Source organism: Schistocerca nitens, chromosome 2 (assembly GCF_023898315.1).
Source record: "Schistocerca nitens isolate TAMUIC-IGC-003100 chromosome 2, iqSchNite1.1, whole genome shotgun sequence".
Classification (NCBI taxonomy): domain Eukaryota; kingdom Metazoa; phylum Arthropoda; class Insecta; order Orthoptera; family Acrididae; genus Schistocerca; species Schistocerca nitens.
Window position 1 is genome coordinate 1,180,110,620 of NC_064615.1, and position 16,951 is coordinate 1,180,127,570.

The 16,951-nt window shown below is 42.0% G+C and overlaps 1 protein-coding gene across 1 annotated transcript in view; it reads right to left on the bottom strand.

Annotated features, from left to right (window-relative positions):
• Positions 1-16,027, bottom strand: part of LOC126234821 (glutathione S-transferase 1-1-like) — a 47,511-nt gene extending 31,484 nt beyond the window's left edge. Inside the window, exon 1 of the mRNA XM_049943567.1 lies at positions 15,903-16,027. The gene's annotated coding sequence lies outside the window, so the exon portion shown is untranslated. The remainder of the gene's footprint in view (positions 1-15,902) is intronic.
• Between the last annotated feature and the right edge of the window lie 924 nt (positions 16,028-16,951).

A 16,951-nucleotide genomic window follows, 5' to 3' on the forward strand; every position in this document is an offset into this window, starting at 1 on the left:
TAACTACAGGCAATACTGACCTTACGACTTACCTTGGAAGAAAGATTAAGAAAAGGCAAACCTACGTTTCTAGCATTTGTAGACTTAGTGAAAGCTTTTGACAATGTTGACTGGAATACTCTCTTTCAAATTCTAAAGGTGGCGGGGGTAAAATACAGGGAGCGAAAGGCTATTTACAATTTGTACAGAAACCAGATGGCAGTTATAAGAGTCGAGGGACATGAAAGGGAAGCAGCGGTTGGGAAGGGAGTAAGACAGGGTTGTAGCCTCTCCCCGATGTTATTCAATCTGTATATTGAGCAAGCAGTAAAGGAAACAAAAGAAAAATTTGGAGTAGGTATTAAAATCCATGGAGATGAAATAAAAACTTTGAGGTTCGCCGATGACATTGTAATTCTGTCAGAGACAGCAAAGGACTTGGAAGAGCAGTTGAACGGAATGGACAGTGTCTTGAAAGGAGGATATAAGATGAACATCAACAAAAGCAAAACGAGGACAATGGAATGTAGTCGAATTAAGTTGGGTGATGCTGAGGGAATTAGATTTGGAAATGAGACACTTAACGTAGTAAAGGAGTTTTACTATTTGGGGAGCAAAATAACTGATGATGGTCGAAGTAGAGAGGATATAAAATGTAGACTGGCAATGGGAAGGAAAGCGTTTCTGAAGAAGAGAAATTTGTTAACATCGAGTATAGATTTAAGTGTCAGGAAGTCGTTTCTGAAAGTATTTGTATGGAGTGTAGCCATGTATGGAAGCGAAACATCGACGATAAATAGTTTGGACAAGAAGAGAATAGAAGCTTTCGAAATGTGGTGCTACAGAAGAATGCTGAAGATTAGATGGGTAGATCACATAACTAATGAGGAAGTATTGATAGGACTGGGGAGAAGAGAAGTTTGTGGCACAACTTGACCAGAAGAAGGGATCGGTTGGTAGGACATGTTCTGAGGCATCAAGGGATCACCAATTTAGTATTGGAGGGCAGCGTGGAGGGTAAAAATCGTAGAGGGAGACCGAGAGATGAATGCACTAAGCAGATTCAGAAGGATGTAGGTTGCAGTAGGTACTGGGAGATGAAGCAGCTTGCACAGGATAGAGTAGCATAGAGAGCTGCATCAAACCAGTCTCAGGACTGAAGACCGCAACAACAACAATAACTACAGTGAAGTCGGGGCCGTATGCACCCTTGAAAAGACGCACATAAGAAAGGAGTACAGTGTCACAATCACGCTGACCGGACAATATACAGTTTCAAATATTTGGTGGTCAGTATGCCGGTGCAACATTATACCTCCCGACACTGAAACACCTGACCACCTTGACGAGCATGTTCGACAATATTCCGGGTGCAACACGTACCGTCATATGGGAAGAGGCGTGGATATTTAATGCATACGGGAGTATTTCCGAACACGGTCGTTTTGGTGGTCCAGGCGTTACGGTGTCGGCAGATATAATGTTGCATCGGCATACTGACCTCCAAATATTTGACTCCCAGTCAAGGTCAGTATGACACTGTATTCCTTTCCAGTGTGCGTCTCTTCAGGGCTACATTTGGCTCTGACTTTAATTCTGGCGTTCCGTGTCTCAATCTGCAAACCCTTATAGGATTGTTTAGTTGTTTGTCTCTCTGACTGACTGTTAAGAACCCTTTCTCTCAGGAGGGGGTAGACCTATCAACTTCAAATGTATGTCACGTACTGAAGTCTATTTTCCCTTACGTGTGCAAAAATTTAAAGCTTCTAAGCCACTTCAGTCAAAATATATGGCCATTTATGTTACATATTTTGATACTCGAAAACTCACTCATCAAAACCTACAGGGTGCTTCCTGTTTCTTAGAATCATGAAATTTGGCGAGAAGAAACATATCGCAGTACAAGTAAAGGGCAAAATCCGAAAACTGCTAATTTGCAACTATATCACACGGAAATATTTTTGTCTCTTTTTTATGCATCTGTTTGATTATCTGATACGACTCGTATTCTCTGGAACAGTTAGACCTAAATATTTGAAATTTTTGCCACATACTATGGTCTATGTTCTTTTGGCGACGTAAAAATTGTAAGCTTCTACATAAATGCAATCAAAAGACGTGGGTAAATATGTCACATATTTTAATACTCGCTAACTGACTCATCGAAACCTATAGGGTACTTTCCGATGACGTAGAATTATGAAATTCGACGAAAGGCAAGGTTTCGCACTGCAAGTAAAGTAAAAACATTGAAATTCGTGAAACTGTAACCATATCTCATATCAAATATATTCTGCCACTAGACCATACATTGTATTCATCACCCTTAAAAAGCGTAATAGACAAATATAACTGCAAGCAAGCATAAAATGTTTTAGCAAGTAAATAAAAACTGTTTTACTACATAAACTCTCTGTCTACATATATAAACTGAAGTCCCCTGGTCGCTTCTTTTAGTATGTCCGGGCTAGTCTGAGTGAGGAACAACTGTACAGATGTTGGTAAGCTATTGGAATTTGCGGGACCAGTATCTTCGATGTCGATAATAGGCAAATATCGTTGAGTTTATCCATTCCCAGGATGGATTATATATATAAGTTCCTACGAAATCCTCAGTCGCTAGTCCTGCTCGCATCAGGCCACTTTTCTTGGAAAAAGGCGATATTCAGCGAATGAACTGACCTTCCCGTTCCCCCGTCTTAAATTGCATCGAGAGCCTGACTTTGAATATGTTGTTGTTGTGGTCTTCAGTCCTGAGACTGGTTTGATGCAGCTCTCCATGCTACTCTATCCTGTGCAAGCTTCTTCATCTCCCAGTACCTACTGCAACCTACATCCTTCTGAATCTGCTTAGTGTATTGATCTCTTGGTCTCCCTCTACGATTTTTACCCTCCACGCTGCCCTCCAATGCTAAATTTGTGATCCCTTGATGCCTCAAAACATGTCCTACCAACCGATCCCTTCTTCTAGTCAAGTTGTGCCACAAACTTCTCTTCTCCCCAATCCTATTCAATACCTCCTCATTAGTTACGTGATCTACCCACCTTATCCTCAGCATTCTTCTGTAGCACCACATTTCGAAAGCTTCTATTCGATTCTTGTCCAAACTGGTTATCGTCCAAGTTTCACTTCCATACATGGCTACACTCCATACAAATACTTTCAGAAACGACTTCCTGACACCTAAATCTATACTCGATGTTAACAAATTTCTCTTCTTCAGAAACGCTTTCCTTGCCATTGCCAGTCTACATTTTATATCCTCTCTACTTCTACCATCATCGGTTATTTTACTCCCTAAATAGCAAAACTCCTTTACTACTTTAAGTGTCTCATTTCCTAATCTAATTCCCTCAGCATCACCCGACTTAATTTGACTACATTCCATTATCCTCGTTTTGCTTTTGTTGATGTTCATCTTATATCCTCCTTTCAAGACACTGTCCATTCCGTTCAACTGCTCTTCCAAGTCCTTTGCTGTCTCTGACAGAATTACAATGTCATCGGCGAACCTCAAAGTTTTTACTTCTTCTCCATGAATTTTAATACCTACTCCGAATTTTTCTTTTGTTTCCTTTACTGCTTGCTCAATATACAGATTGAATAACATCGGGGAGAGGCTACAACCCTGTCTCACTCCCTTCCCAACCACTGCTTCCCTTTCATGCCCCTCGACTCTAATAACTGCCATCTGGTTTCTGTACAAATTGTAAATAGCCTTTCGTTCCCTGTATTTTACCCCTGCCACCTTCAGAATTTGAAAGAGAGTATTCCAGTCAACATTGTCGAAAGCTTTCTCTAAGTCTACAAATGCTAGAAACGTAGGTTTGCCTTTTCTTAATCTTTCTTCCAAGATAAGTCGTAAGGTCAGTATTGCCTCGCGTGTTCCAACATTTCTACGGAATCCAAACTGATCATCCCCGAGGTCGGCTTCTACCAGTTTTTCCATTCGTCTGTAAAGAATTCGCGTTAGTATTTTGCAGCTGTGACTTATTAAACTGATAGTTCGGTAATTTTCACATCTGTCAACACCTGCTTTCTTTGGGATTGGAATTATTATATTCTTCTTGAAGTCTGAGGGTATTTCGCCTGTCTCATACATCTTGCTCACCAGATGGTAGAGTTTTGTCAGGACTGGCTCTCCCGAGGCCATCAGTAGTTCTAATGGAATGTTGTCTACTCCCGGAGCCTTGTTTCGACTCAGGTCTTTCAGTGCTCTGTCAAACTCTTCACGCAGTATCTTATCTCCCATTTCATCTTCATTTACATCCTCTTCCATTTCCATAATATTTTCCTCAAGTACATCTCCCTTGTATAAACCCTCTATATACTCCTTCCACCTTTCTGCCTTCCCTTCTTTGCCTAGAACTGGGTTTCCATCTGAGCTCTTGATATTCATACAAGTGGTTCTCTTCTCTCCAAAGGTCTCTTTAATTTTCCTGTAGGCAGTATCTATCTTACCCCTAGTGAGACAAGCCTCTACATCCTTACATTTGTCCTCTAGCCATCCCTGCTTAGCCATTTTGCACTTCCTGTCGATTTCATTTTTGAGACGTTTGTATTCCTTTTTGCCTGCTTCATTTACTGCATTTTTATATTTTCTCCTTTCATCAATTAAATTCAATATTTCTTCTGTTACCCAAGGATTTCTATTAGCCCTCGTCTTTTTACCTACTTGATCGTCTGCTGCCTTCACCACTTCATCCCTCAGAGCTAACCATTCTTCTTCTACTGTATTTCTTTCCCCCATTCCTGTCAGTTGTTCCCTTATGCTCTCCCTGAAACTCTCTACAACCTCTGGTTCTTTCAGTTTATCCAGATCCCATCTCCTTAAATTCCCACTTTTTTGCAGTTTCTTCAGTTTCAATCTGCAGTTCATAACCAATAGATTGTGGTCAGAATCCACATCTGCCCCTGGAAATGTCTTACAATTTAAAACCTGGTTCCTAAATCTCTGTCTTACCATTATATAATCTATCTGAAACCTGTCAGTATCTCCAGGCTTCTTCCATGTATACAGCCTCCTTTCATGATTCTTGAACCAAGTGTTAGCTATGATTAAGTTATGCTCTGTGCAAAATTCTACAAGGCGGCTTCCTCTTTCATTCCTTCCCCCCAATCCATATTCACCTACTATGTTTCCTTCTCTCCCTTTTCCTACTGACGAATTCCAGTCGCCCATGACTATTAAATTTTCGTCTCCCTTCACTACCTGAATAATTTCTTTTATCTCGTCATACATTTCATCTATTTCTTCATCATCTGCAGAGCTAGTTGGCATATAAACTTGTACTACTGTAGTAGGCATGGGCTTCGTGTCTATCTTGGCCACAATAATGCGTTCACTATGCTGTTTGTAGTAGCTAACCCGCACTCCTATTTTTTTATTCATTATTAAACCTACTCCTGCATTACCCCTATTTGATTTTGTATTTATAACCCTGTAATCACCTGACCAAAAGTCTTGTTCCTCCTGCCACCGAACTTCACTAATTCCCACTATATCTAACTTTAACCTATCCATTTCCCTTTTTAAATTTTCTAACCTACCTGCCCGATTAAGTGATCTGACATTCCACGCTCCGATCCGTAGAACGCCAGTTTTCTTTCTCCTGATAACGACGTCCTCTTGAGTAGTCCCCGCCCGGAGATCCGAATGGGGGACTATTTTACCTCCGGAATATTTTACCCAAGAGGACGCCATCATCATTTAATCATACAGTAGAGCTGCATGTCCTCGGGAAAAATTACGGCTGTAGTTTCCCCTTGCTTTCAGCCGTTCGCATTACCAGCACAGCAAGGCCGTTTTGGTTAATGTTACAAGGCCAGATCAGTCAATCATCCAGACTGTTGCCCCTGCAACTACTGAAAAGGCTGCTGCCCCTCTTCAGGAACCACATGTTTGTCTGGCCTCTCAACAGATGCCCCTCCGTTGTGGTTGCACCTACGGTATGGCCATCTGTATCGCTGAGGCACGCAAGCCTCCCCACCAACGGCAAGGTCCATGGTTCATGGGGGGGGACTTTGAATAAAAGTATCATTTTTGTGCGTCTCACTGCGTGTTTCCTTCACTAGCCTTTTGTACAATAACGTAGCAGTTCTTTCTCTGTAAGATCAAATTGCATGTAGGAATTGTACCTGCAGTCACACAATGCGAAAGGTACATTCGTCCTTAAGCTTTGGAAACTAATATAGTATCAAATACAACACATAATTTGAGGAAAAAACTTCTGAGAACGTGCTTCTGGAGCAGAGCGCTCTACAGAAGTGAATCGTAGATTGCGGGAAAGCCGGAAGAGAAAGGAATCGACGCGTATGAGAGGTGGTGTTGCAAAAGGATTCCGAAACTTAATTAGAATGATAAGAAATGAGGATATCCTGTGGTGAATCGTTAAGGAAAGGAATATGTGGAAAATGCTGATAAGAAAAAGGCATTGGTAAGCTATCGGGGAACAACGTCCATGCTGCTAGAGGAAGTCGTACACGGTGAAAACTACAGAGGAAAAATGGTCATTTCCCTACATATTTACTTTTTCATTATGTTTACATTTAGATGATTGATTTGCAAGAAAGTAAGAACTGAGGTGAATGAGTTGAAAGGAAATTATGTTAGTAGATATAATTTATAGGTTCAGGCACAGGCTCATTGTTATAAGGAAAACCATCCAGTAATATGACTAAATTTATCGTCCTTTATAAAGGAAAATTTCAATAAACCACCTAGAAAAACAGAGGGACCATCAAGGACAGCAAGGGACGTAATGCCTTTTACCTTCACCTTATTTTTCGTATTGGTCCCAGTATTGATTTCAGTGTTATCAATCACCTTGGCCCGCCTTACAACATCCACATTCGTCGATACAAAAGGCATCACACAGTAAGAATAAGATGTGTCTATGTCCTTATTAAAAACTTCACCAACATTAAAACTAATATAAGTACTGATGTCACAATTGTTAAAACTTTCAAGGCCACCTACACTTTCAACACCTCCACAGCAAACTATAGCCATGGTAGGCTATCCAGCACCATAACTAAATTTCTCATCCTTTTTAAGAAAAAAATTCATAATACCACATGTATTGTACGATTCCTTTCATACTGTGGACTCGTGGACATCGTAAGGTGGATCAAGACGAAGTGTATAATTGCCTTTTATTTGATGTACTAAATAATACTCATCATAACATTCAACTGTCTGTATTTTGAATGTTAAGTAACCTGTTTGTATTTGCGGCTACTAGATGGCACTCTTGGTGTAATGTTCACCTGCCTGCAATTGCTAACGCGTGCGCCTCAGTCTGACGCTACAGTAGCTCGACACGGGTAAGCAGCACATAGCGGCTCGACTTCCGTGTACTGTTTTATAAATTTTGGACTTCAGCTTTATTGCTTGATATTTAATTTTATACATGACATATAAGTAATGTTTCTTTTTTGTACTACTAGTTAGTACTTAAAAAAATTTTCCTGTGATTTTGTAATTTTGTTATAGCCCAGTTTGAGAGCTTTACTTCTGATGAAGGTGCTCTTAGCAGTGCCGAAACCTAGGTCAAAAGACTTCTTTTTTGCGACTGAGGGCTGCCATTTCTTTAATGTTGCTGCTACCCCTTTTCAGGAGCCACATATTTGTCTCACCTCCCAACACATGACTCTCCATTATGGTTGCACCTACGGTGACTTTGTTGCACAGGGTAGCGTTTGGCAGCACAGAGATAAACAGTAGGAGCTCTCACCATGTTGGTGGGCATTACCTTGCTGAAATGTAAGCCCGGGAGGGCTTGTCATAAAAGGCAACAAAACGGGGCATAGAATATCGTCGACATATTACTGTGCTGCAACGGTGCCAGGGACGTCAACCAAAGGGGCTCTGCTACATAATAAAGTAGCATCCCGAAGCATCACTGCTGGTTGTTGGGTCGTATGGCGGGCAACAGTCAGGCTGGTATCCCAAGGCTGTTCCCAGACACCTCTTCGGCCCAGAATCTGGAGGCGCCCTGGACAGCAGCGGGATACGAACCTGATTGTTGCCCGCCATACGACCCAACAACCAGGAGTGACGGTCTTGGGTGCCATTATATTTCATAGCAGACCCCTTTGGTTGTCGTCTGTGGCACCCTTACAGCACAATGGTACGTCGACGGTATCCTACGCTCTGTTGCGTTTCCCTTCATGGCAAACCATGTTCGGCTTGCATTCCAACAAGATAATGCTCCCCTACACATGACGATAGTTTCTGCCGCTTATTTTCGTGTTTGCGAAACCCTCCCTTGGCTAGCAAGCTCGTCAGATCCCTCCGCAATTGAAAACGTTTGGAACGTTAGGGACAGGGCCCTTCGACCAGCTCGTGATTTTGACGATCCAACGCGTCTTTCGGACAGAGTTTGGCACGACATCCCTCATGACGATATTCGACAATTTTATCAACCAGTGCCAAGCCGAATAACCGCTTGTATAAGGAACAGGGGTGGACCGACGCGTTATTTACTTGTTCAGTTTGTGAGGCTCTTTCTCTTGAACAAATCATCCAATTTTTCTGAAATATTAAACATTTGTTTGTCTGTACATGTACATCAGATATACGGATTTCTGTGCAATTTCGAGAATTCCTTCGTGGTAAGTCATTTTTTTCTTAGAGTGTAGATCGTACTGTAACACCATACCACTTCGACATTTATTATCGGCGTGAGAGATTATAATCTTGCTAATTTCGGATCTAAAACCAAGACCCTTCCATACACAAGTGTTGACGAATTAAACTTCAGCTTCGCAGTGACAAGTGCTGAGTAGAAACTGATGTGGGTGCAGGAAATGATGCCTGCTAGAGATTCGTTCACTGCAAGTCTGTAATGTCGTCTGCTAATAAACTCCGCACTGTTCAGATTATATCACATCTATCCTCATTATTTTAATTCTTCCATTGACCACATCGAACACCGCTTCGAATCTTATTATGTAAATGTATTTCACAGCATGCACAATTGCTACAATCGCAAGCTTATGAAAATGATTACACGTCTAAAGGTAGTGCTTCCTTTAGTCAGAAAATATATTTTAATTTTTATCTTGTAAAATGACTTTTCACACCTCGGGTGTTGAAAGACGGAAGAACAAAATAACTAAATACATAATTAGAGTCATTAGTACGGTAGGCAAGGGTATTGTCTTTCGCCTACCTTGTTTGATATATATTTTCAAACAATAGTCGTTTGATAATAGGCGGAAGGATAGTATAACGCATAAAACATGCTGATTACGTGGTAGTACTAAGTGACAATCATAACGCAAGTAACAACATGTGAGGAAAGTGTACTGAAAATAAATTGACTTTTAGAAGGTAAGCAAGGAAGATGAAAAAGCGAAAATCTTTGATGAGTTAGTGGAACAAGTTGTTAACTTCACCTATCTACGATGGAAAATAACCAGAACTCTATCAAGAAAGGACAGCGATTGCAAAATAAATGTTTTAAAGAAGGAGGAGTATTTTGTGCGGATTACTAAATAAACAGTTAAGTAAAAGACTAGGGAAGCGGTTTGTGTGATGTGCTGACCTGTAACTGTACCCCAACATGGACCATGCCACGCAGAGGAGAAAATATTTAGAGGATTTTGAGATGAGGCTCTAGACAAGAATGGAAGGTGTGAAATTATGGATATAATAGGGCGTGAGTTTGTTTTCCACAGGGAAGACGATTACTGGAAACAAAGAGGAGGAAAAACTAGGCTAGGGCACTGATAGAGAATAGACTACATAGTACAGAATACTCTACGAGGAATGATGACTATGAAGAGGAACAGAGAAATAAAAAAAAAAATCTGCTAATTGACATCAAGAGAAATGCATCAAACGCGGCTACGAAAAGGTTGTCTGAAGACTGGGAGGACCGATTACTGTTGAGTGTGGGCAGTGGCGGACCTGCCTCATGGACAGGACGTGCCGTCATCGCCACTACCGTCGGAAAGAACCGTAGTGCTGCTGACAAAGCTGAATTAGGAAAGTGAACGACACAAACTACAAAAGTCTTTATTTACACAGAGAAATCCGAATAAACGAACAACCCAACCAGGAGGCTCCATATGCCGCAGAGAGACCAACAAACAACAATAAATGCGCAGACTGATATAACAAGTGTCCCACAAAGAAATCAACTTCTGAATGCCTAGTAACATACAAATTTATTTATCAACTTAAGTAATTTACTTAACTGCGATGTATCCTATCTACGATCATATACGTAATAAATTACTCAAATGCCGTCCACGACTATACAGTCACACTCTCGTTCTTTCGACAAAATTTTCCCTAACTTTTCGGCATGTGTGAACCTCTAGTTCTGAAATTACATGCTGGAGCTCCACTCGAGCTCTGTAAGTGATCGTACTTCATTGTCGTATACAAAAGAATTCAAATACCCCCACAGAAAGAATTCACATGGTGCCAAATCACAAGACCTGGGCAGTCAATTCACGTCCTCGTTACTGGAAACCGCCCGGCCAGGGAAACTCTCTCGTAAAAAGCCCATTTTTGCAATCCATTTTGTTGTGTCTATTTCATACAGCATAGACACAATGAGGTAGCTAGGTGCACGCTAAACTAACGCAGACGGGCTTGAAGTTCTGGAACATGAGACTTATTAATGAATAAGAAGAAAAGTACGTATCGTTTTAATACTTATCTTTATTCTCTTGTTGGAATACATCTCTCTTGAATATTAGTACGCTATAAGCACTGATACAATGGCGCCTTGCTAGGTAGTAGCTATGGACTAAGCTGAAGGCTATTCTATCTGTCTCTCGGCAAATGAGAGGAAAGCTTCGTACGTCTGGTCGCAAGCTATGTAGTCCGTACAACTGGGCGAGGTCTATTCCGTGTCTTGTGACCTGCCATGTGGTGGCGCTAGGTTTGCGATTACACAGTGGCGACACGCGGGTCCGACATGTACTACAGGACCGCGGCCGATTTAAGTTACCACCTAGCAAGTGTGGTGTCGAGCGGTGACACCACACATTTTTATGAGGTTACGCCATATTGCTGAAACCAAACCTCTTCAAGCATTCACATGACCTAGCTCAGATCTTAAAAACAGATGTTAAGACATATTGCTGTAGTGTTCGCGGTATACAGTTAATGCGTTTTCGGCGTCATATTCGAAGAAGTTCGGTCCAGCTACGCCCTCAACTCAAATTATACACCAGTTACCAATGTAATGGCTTCTACTTAATTACAAGAGAGTTTTCTCTATCCCAAATACCACAATTTTCTTTGCCCACAAAACCATTCAACTGAAAGTACGCCTCTTCAGTGAACATCATTTTCTTGATGAAATTGTTGTTCGCTCTCTGTTTCGCAAGCACTGAGTGTATAAAGTTTTGCGCTTTTCGTGGGTTGTTTGCCTTCAGTGCTCGTCTCAGTTGGTCTTTATAGCCCCAAAGGCGCATATTTTCTTTCACAAATCAGTACATGCTTCTTCTTGGAATATCCAGTTGTTTAGAACGTCTACAAACAGATTTCACCAGATTTTGAGCAACATCGTCACACTCAACGGCGATTTTTTTCCTCGGAGCGATTAACACGTGGCTAATGTTCACAATCGAAGTGGTGTTCTCAAGTATAGAAAACAGTCTCTTCACAGTTGAATTGTTAGGTACATTACATTGATCAGATATTTCACAGAGTTTGCAAAGGATCTATGCAGAACATTCTGCACTGTTGTAATACTTTTTCACTATGACAACGCTTTGTTCCGTCGTGTAGCGCTTCTTTATTAACCACAAAGAAAACAGATGAAACCTGTGCAACGCTCAGGGCTGCCAACTTACTAGAACAAAAATGACGGAATTTCGAAAGTAGGCCTACATTCTTTATGGGACACCCTTTATAAAGCTACTGAGAAGAAGTCTTGCCAACTTTGACGCACCAGACGTAGAAAAGGTCAGTAAAACAAGCAACGAACGCCTCCCTACGGGCCGACTTAAAAATAATTGCCTCGTTAATAAAACTATCAGTCAAGGAAGCAACCAAAAATAAAATAAAAACAGTAGTAATGAAAATACAAAAAAGATACACCAGATACTGTGAAGTGTGAGTACTATGACTGTCCTAATGAAAGGTTTCGTGACACTTTTGCAGTGAACAGCCGACCTCACGGCCCCAAACAGAGATACGACCACAGGCAAGAGACCACTGTGTCTTCCCAACTACTGGATACACCCCTAGGTCCAAGTTCCTCGTCATTTGGGAAGACGAACCCCTTTGACGACATCATGAAACAATTTTCGCCTTCCCCTTTAAAATGATATCAGTAAAGAAAATTAACGGACACCTTTGTTCACAGCAGTTCAAGTGTGATATTTCAAGGTAAGAGAGAATTTCCAGTCGTATTCGCGCCATCTCTAGCACAGACGTGTTTATAATTAAAGACACAGAAGGGTTACGTATATTTTTATGTACTGTAATTTGTTAATTATACTTGTCATTCAATTGTATGAGAAGCACTGCCAAGCTATTACCATGCAGTACGTGACAACACAGTACCCGAGCATGGTCAGAGCCATCAGTTAGTCGCCGGTTGCAGCGACCAACCACCGGCGCGGGCATTAAACCAAGCGCAGTACATCACTGTGGAACTCTGACATTATTAAGTCGGTCGACTCTAGGGAAGGCAAATGGTTGACTTCAGTTTATTGAGACTGTTCCAAGAGAGTAGAGCACAACAATAAAAGAAACAGCCTACAGTGCACTTACCTGTGCGACCCATTCTTGACTACTTCTAGGGTCTTTGGCATCCCCATCAGATCGGTTTAAAGAAAGATAGCGAAGCAATTCAGAGACGTGCTGCTAGATTTGTTATCGGTAGGTTAGATCAGTACGCGATTATTACAAAAATGCACTGTGAACTCGAATGGGAGGCTCTGAAGGGAAGAAGAAGATCTTTTCTGGAAACACTATTGAGGAACTCCACCGGAAACTCCGACAGACTGCAGAACGATGATAGTACAAATAACATGCTTCTACCTGTGGGACAGGGTGCCCTCTGCTTGCGGATTATGTATTAGGGAAACATGTCTTTGGGCGTCTGCCATACTCCACTGAACAACAATTGGGGCCTGGTTATGTTACCAAATTATACCTTAATGTTTCACAAATTAAGTACACAGCTAGACATCGTACATCCTCGATCGATTGCATAAAAAGAACTGAAATGTCCGACAGGCGTCGAAAACAGAGAGGAAACATTCATCCCGTCATCCTGGGCGTTTTTCATTGTACTTTGAGAGCTTGAGAAACGTGTTTGCCCCACATGAGCGTTTATCACTGTCTGACACCTACATGGCAAGCTCCGTATCAGTCTGCAGGGGCACCCTGTGGTTCCCTTTCCCGTTCTTTAATGAGAGCCGATGAGAGTTCTTGAAGAGTCTGTGGTTGAACAGGGCGACCACGAAAACGTCTGTCAAGCATATTCCACGTATGCACGATGGGGCTTAGGTCAGGACTCACCACCGGGTGTGCATTACGTCAACGTCGAGGTTTCGCGAGACATCCCTACTAAAGCCCGCCACACAGGCCGTTGCTTTAGAAGGAATTCAGGACCACCACTGTATGCAGCAGCTACCATGTAGTCCAACGGCAAGGTAAGTGTTCGACGTACTGCCAGGCGGTAAGGCGCGATAAGGCGACCGTGGACAACGACAAGATCCGTATGGCTGCCAATATTGAAGCCTCCCCGCAACATCACACAACCACGGAAATCTGCAGGTACTGCTCACCACCAAGTTTCGCCAACCACGAAGTTGTGAGTTGTTATGATAACAGCAGAACTGAATCCGAGCTGGAAGATGTCGAGTAGGTACTCGAACAGGACGTCTGGATCGTAAGGTCCTCTCTCGTAACCTGTTCATTACACTCTGATCGGACACAGCAGCTGCATTGGTCCTTCTGAGGCCTTCTTACGGTGCTCAGGCGGTTCCCATACGACGCCGCAACGCGAAGATAACCGTACACCGGTCTTCTCATGGGATTGTAATGCCTCGAAGACCTACTCTACTCGCCTTGTGCCGAGAGGTCTAAGACGCTGCAGTCATGGACTGTGCGGCTGGTCCCGGCGGAGGTTCGAGTCCTCCCTCGGGCATGGATGTGTGTGTTTGTCCTTAGGATAATTTAGGTTAAGTAGTGTGTAAGCTTAGGGACTGATGACCTTAGCAGTTAAGTCTCATAAGATTTCACACACATTTGATCATTTTTTGAACTCGCCTTGTGTACTGAATTGTCTCCCTGTGGCTTGTCCACAACCTGACGCTTGGAGAGGCACTGGAATCCTCAGCAACGCGACCGAAAGTCCATCTTTTTTTTTGTGAAAAAAAGACCCCACTTGCAACTTGCACTGCACAAAGACGTCGCATTGACTACAACGTCCACAAACGACCTCACTAGAAAATACTGGGACACCGGTACTCACTTCCTCCTGATTGGTCACCTGATGCTGTAATGCAAAACACAAGCAGATGGCGAATGATTTTAATTGTTGTCTACATTTAAAGCGAAGGTCTCAAGCCATGCAACAAGACCACGGGCACAGCCTGTATCAAAATAGATTTAACATACAGGACGTTGATACACGGGGTCCTCTAACTGTTTTGAACAGTGTAGCTAATGAATTACATCCATTTGCCATTTTCTTATTTTTCTATTGTAGTCCCAAGCGAGTCTCATGTTGAACAGACGTTTTCTATTAGGAGACATAACTGGAAGAAGCTTTGCATATGCAAGAGTAAGCGACATATTGTAGCTACAGAAGCAGAAATGTCTTCAGCACTACGCTTCCCAGTATAAACTGAGGGAACTTTGTCTTTGGAGAAAAGACAGTAGTTAGGAGCTTATGAGCGAAACCGAAAGGTTCTTTATTTTGAGTATTATGCAAGCGGTGGAAAGAGTTAGCATTTACTTTATTTTGTCTTAAACAAAGGCAATGATTTGTAGTAACAGGAGAAAAGACCGTTACGCGTAAATCCCAGTTTCACAGGCCCAACATATTCTGCTAAAATAAAGTTATTGAAATAACTGCACTTTTTCGTGTTATGATTCAGTGGTTGTAGAATCCCTGTGACTTCATTCATTGTTCTGTGATATCAGAAAGATCACAAAAAAAAGAAAAAAAAAGATGCAGATACGCGTTTGCTGCTATCGAATGGCAATCAGAGAGGATTAATGTTTTTAAAAGAAAAAAATTGTAAAGTAACTTTCTCCATAATAGGCTTAAGATCAGTGACAGTATAACAAACTAAATTGACCATACTTTGAGATGGAAAAGTAATATACGACAGTTTGTAAGCAGACTAACAAATATGACACTGTCCCTATTAAAAATCTATTTAAGATAATTCATCAAAGGAAACTAACCTCGGCAGGAAATATACTTAGTTTTGGTGGGTACAAAACTATTGTCAAGAAACTTATTCAGCGATTTCAATATCTTAATTAAATTTGCTTTAGTGGGATGCACGAAATATTGGAGTGTTTAACACAACTGAAAGAACTTCCACTTCATGCTTGCCAACTATGTATGAGGGTAGAGGTTTGTTGTTAAAATTCCATTAACATACGTTATACCGTAAGTCAGGCAATACGCTCGCTCGCACAGTCCTTGTGCAATGTTGGCAGTACACCAGGGAACTGACGTTAAATGCGAAGCAACTGTCGAGTATATTGTTCACGCCTCTGGTTTGTTTGGAAAGGCAAATGCTCTGAAATATTATGCGTGTGGATCGGTAATATCTAAAAATGTGCCTAGGGCCTATGCTAGTGACTTCTTTTATGTCCTCTTCCTGGTAACAGCTTCTACAACATTCTACAGCCGACTAGACATTCATTTCACAGACCTATAGCTTTGCAGCGTAACAGAATAACAGTTGATGCGTTACATACCGGACGAGGTGAAAGTAGCACGTACTGCCTGCAGCCCAACGTAGATTCCGTAACACACTCGTCAGCTGCTGCTCTCTGTATTGCGTCTGACTGCAGCGTCATGGTTACGTAACGTCCTAAGCGGTGCGATAAAGCTAAACACTCCTGTGTGTGTTGCGCGGCGTGGAGGGGGCAGAACGCACGATGACGTCAGAGCGCGAGCCAGCGCTGTAGCGTCCTGACGAGGAGCACGTCTTCGTTCAGCGGTGCCTAGTAGCGTTCTGCACAGATCAGACAAACGACGGAATCTGAGGCATTGTAAACTAGTTTGATACATATCTGGAAGATGTCTTATAATCTCCCTATTTGCTTAATGCTTTCTATTGTTAAGAACGCCCATTTACATCTGTTGGTTGCTCATTTCTTCCTTCAACTTTGCTATCTAGTCAAGATGTCTAAGTGCTTTTCATTATTATTAATTTTTTAAAATATTTGTATAGTGGTTAGTGTGCCAAACACATTTTTCTACGTTACGCCCTTATGTTGATAAGGTTTTAAGTTACTAACGCAGATGTACTGTGCTGCACCTGCTTTTTATACGAGCTGTAGGCGAAGGCCCTAAACGGGAAGACAGCTTGTAATCACACACAAGGACCTCGCGCTCGCTATCGAATCAGACGCGGCGTGGCGTGGCGTGTTGCTGAAAACCCCTATCCAGCGCCCGACCTCTACGTCAAGGTAGTGGAAAGTCCAATGTAGCGCCGCTACTCCATCTGCCCACGGTGCCACCATCAGCTTATCATCAAATAAACCTGATCATTGAATCCATTCCTCAGCCCCTTTTACAAGCTAACCCATTTTTGTGTAAAACGTTATGCGCTTGATTAGCATGTGACATAAGGCCTTAATAGTGCTTCATTTCTTTAATATTGATATTTGGTTTCGTTTGACTTATAGACACGAGCGCCCTCATTGTGGTTAGTTTTCATAAGCTTCTAGGCACACTACGGCTCTGTGCTTCTTATACGAGGCCTGTCTAAGAAGTATCCGATCTTTGGCCAGAAAAAAAT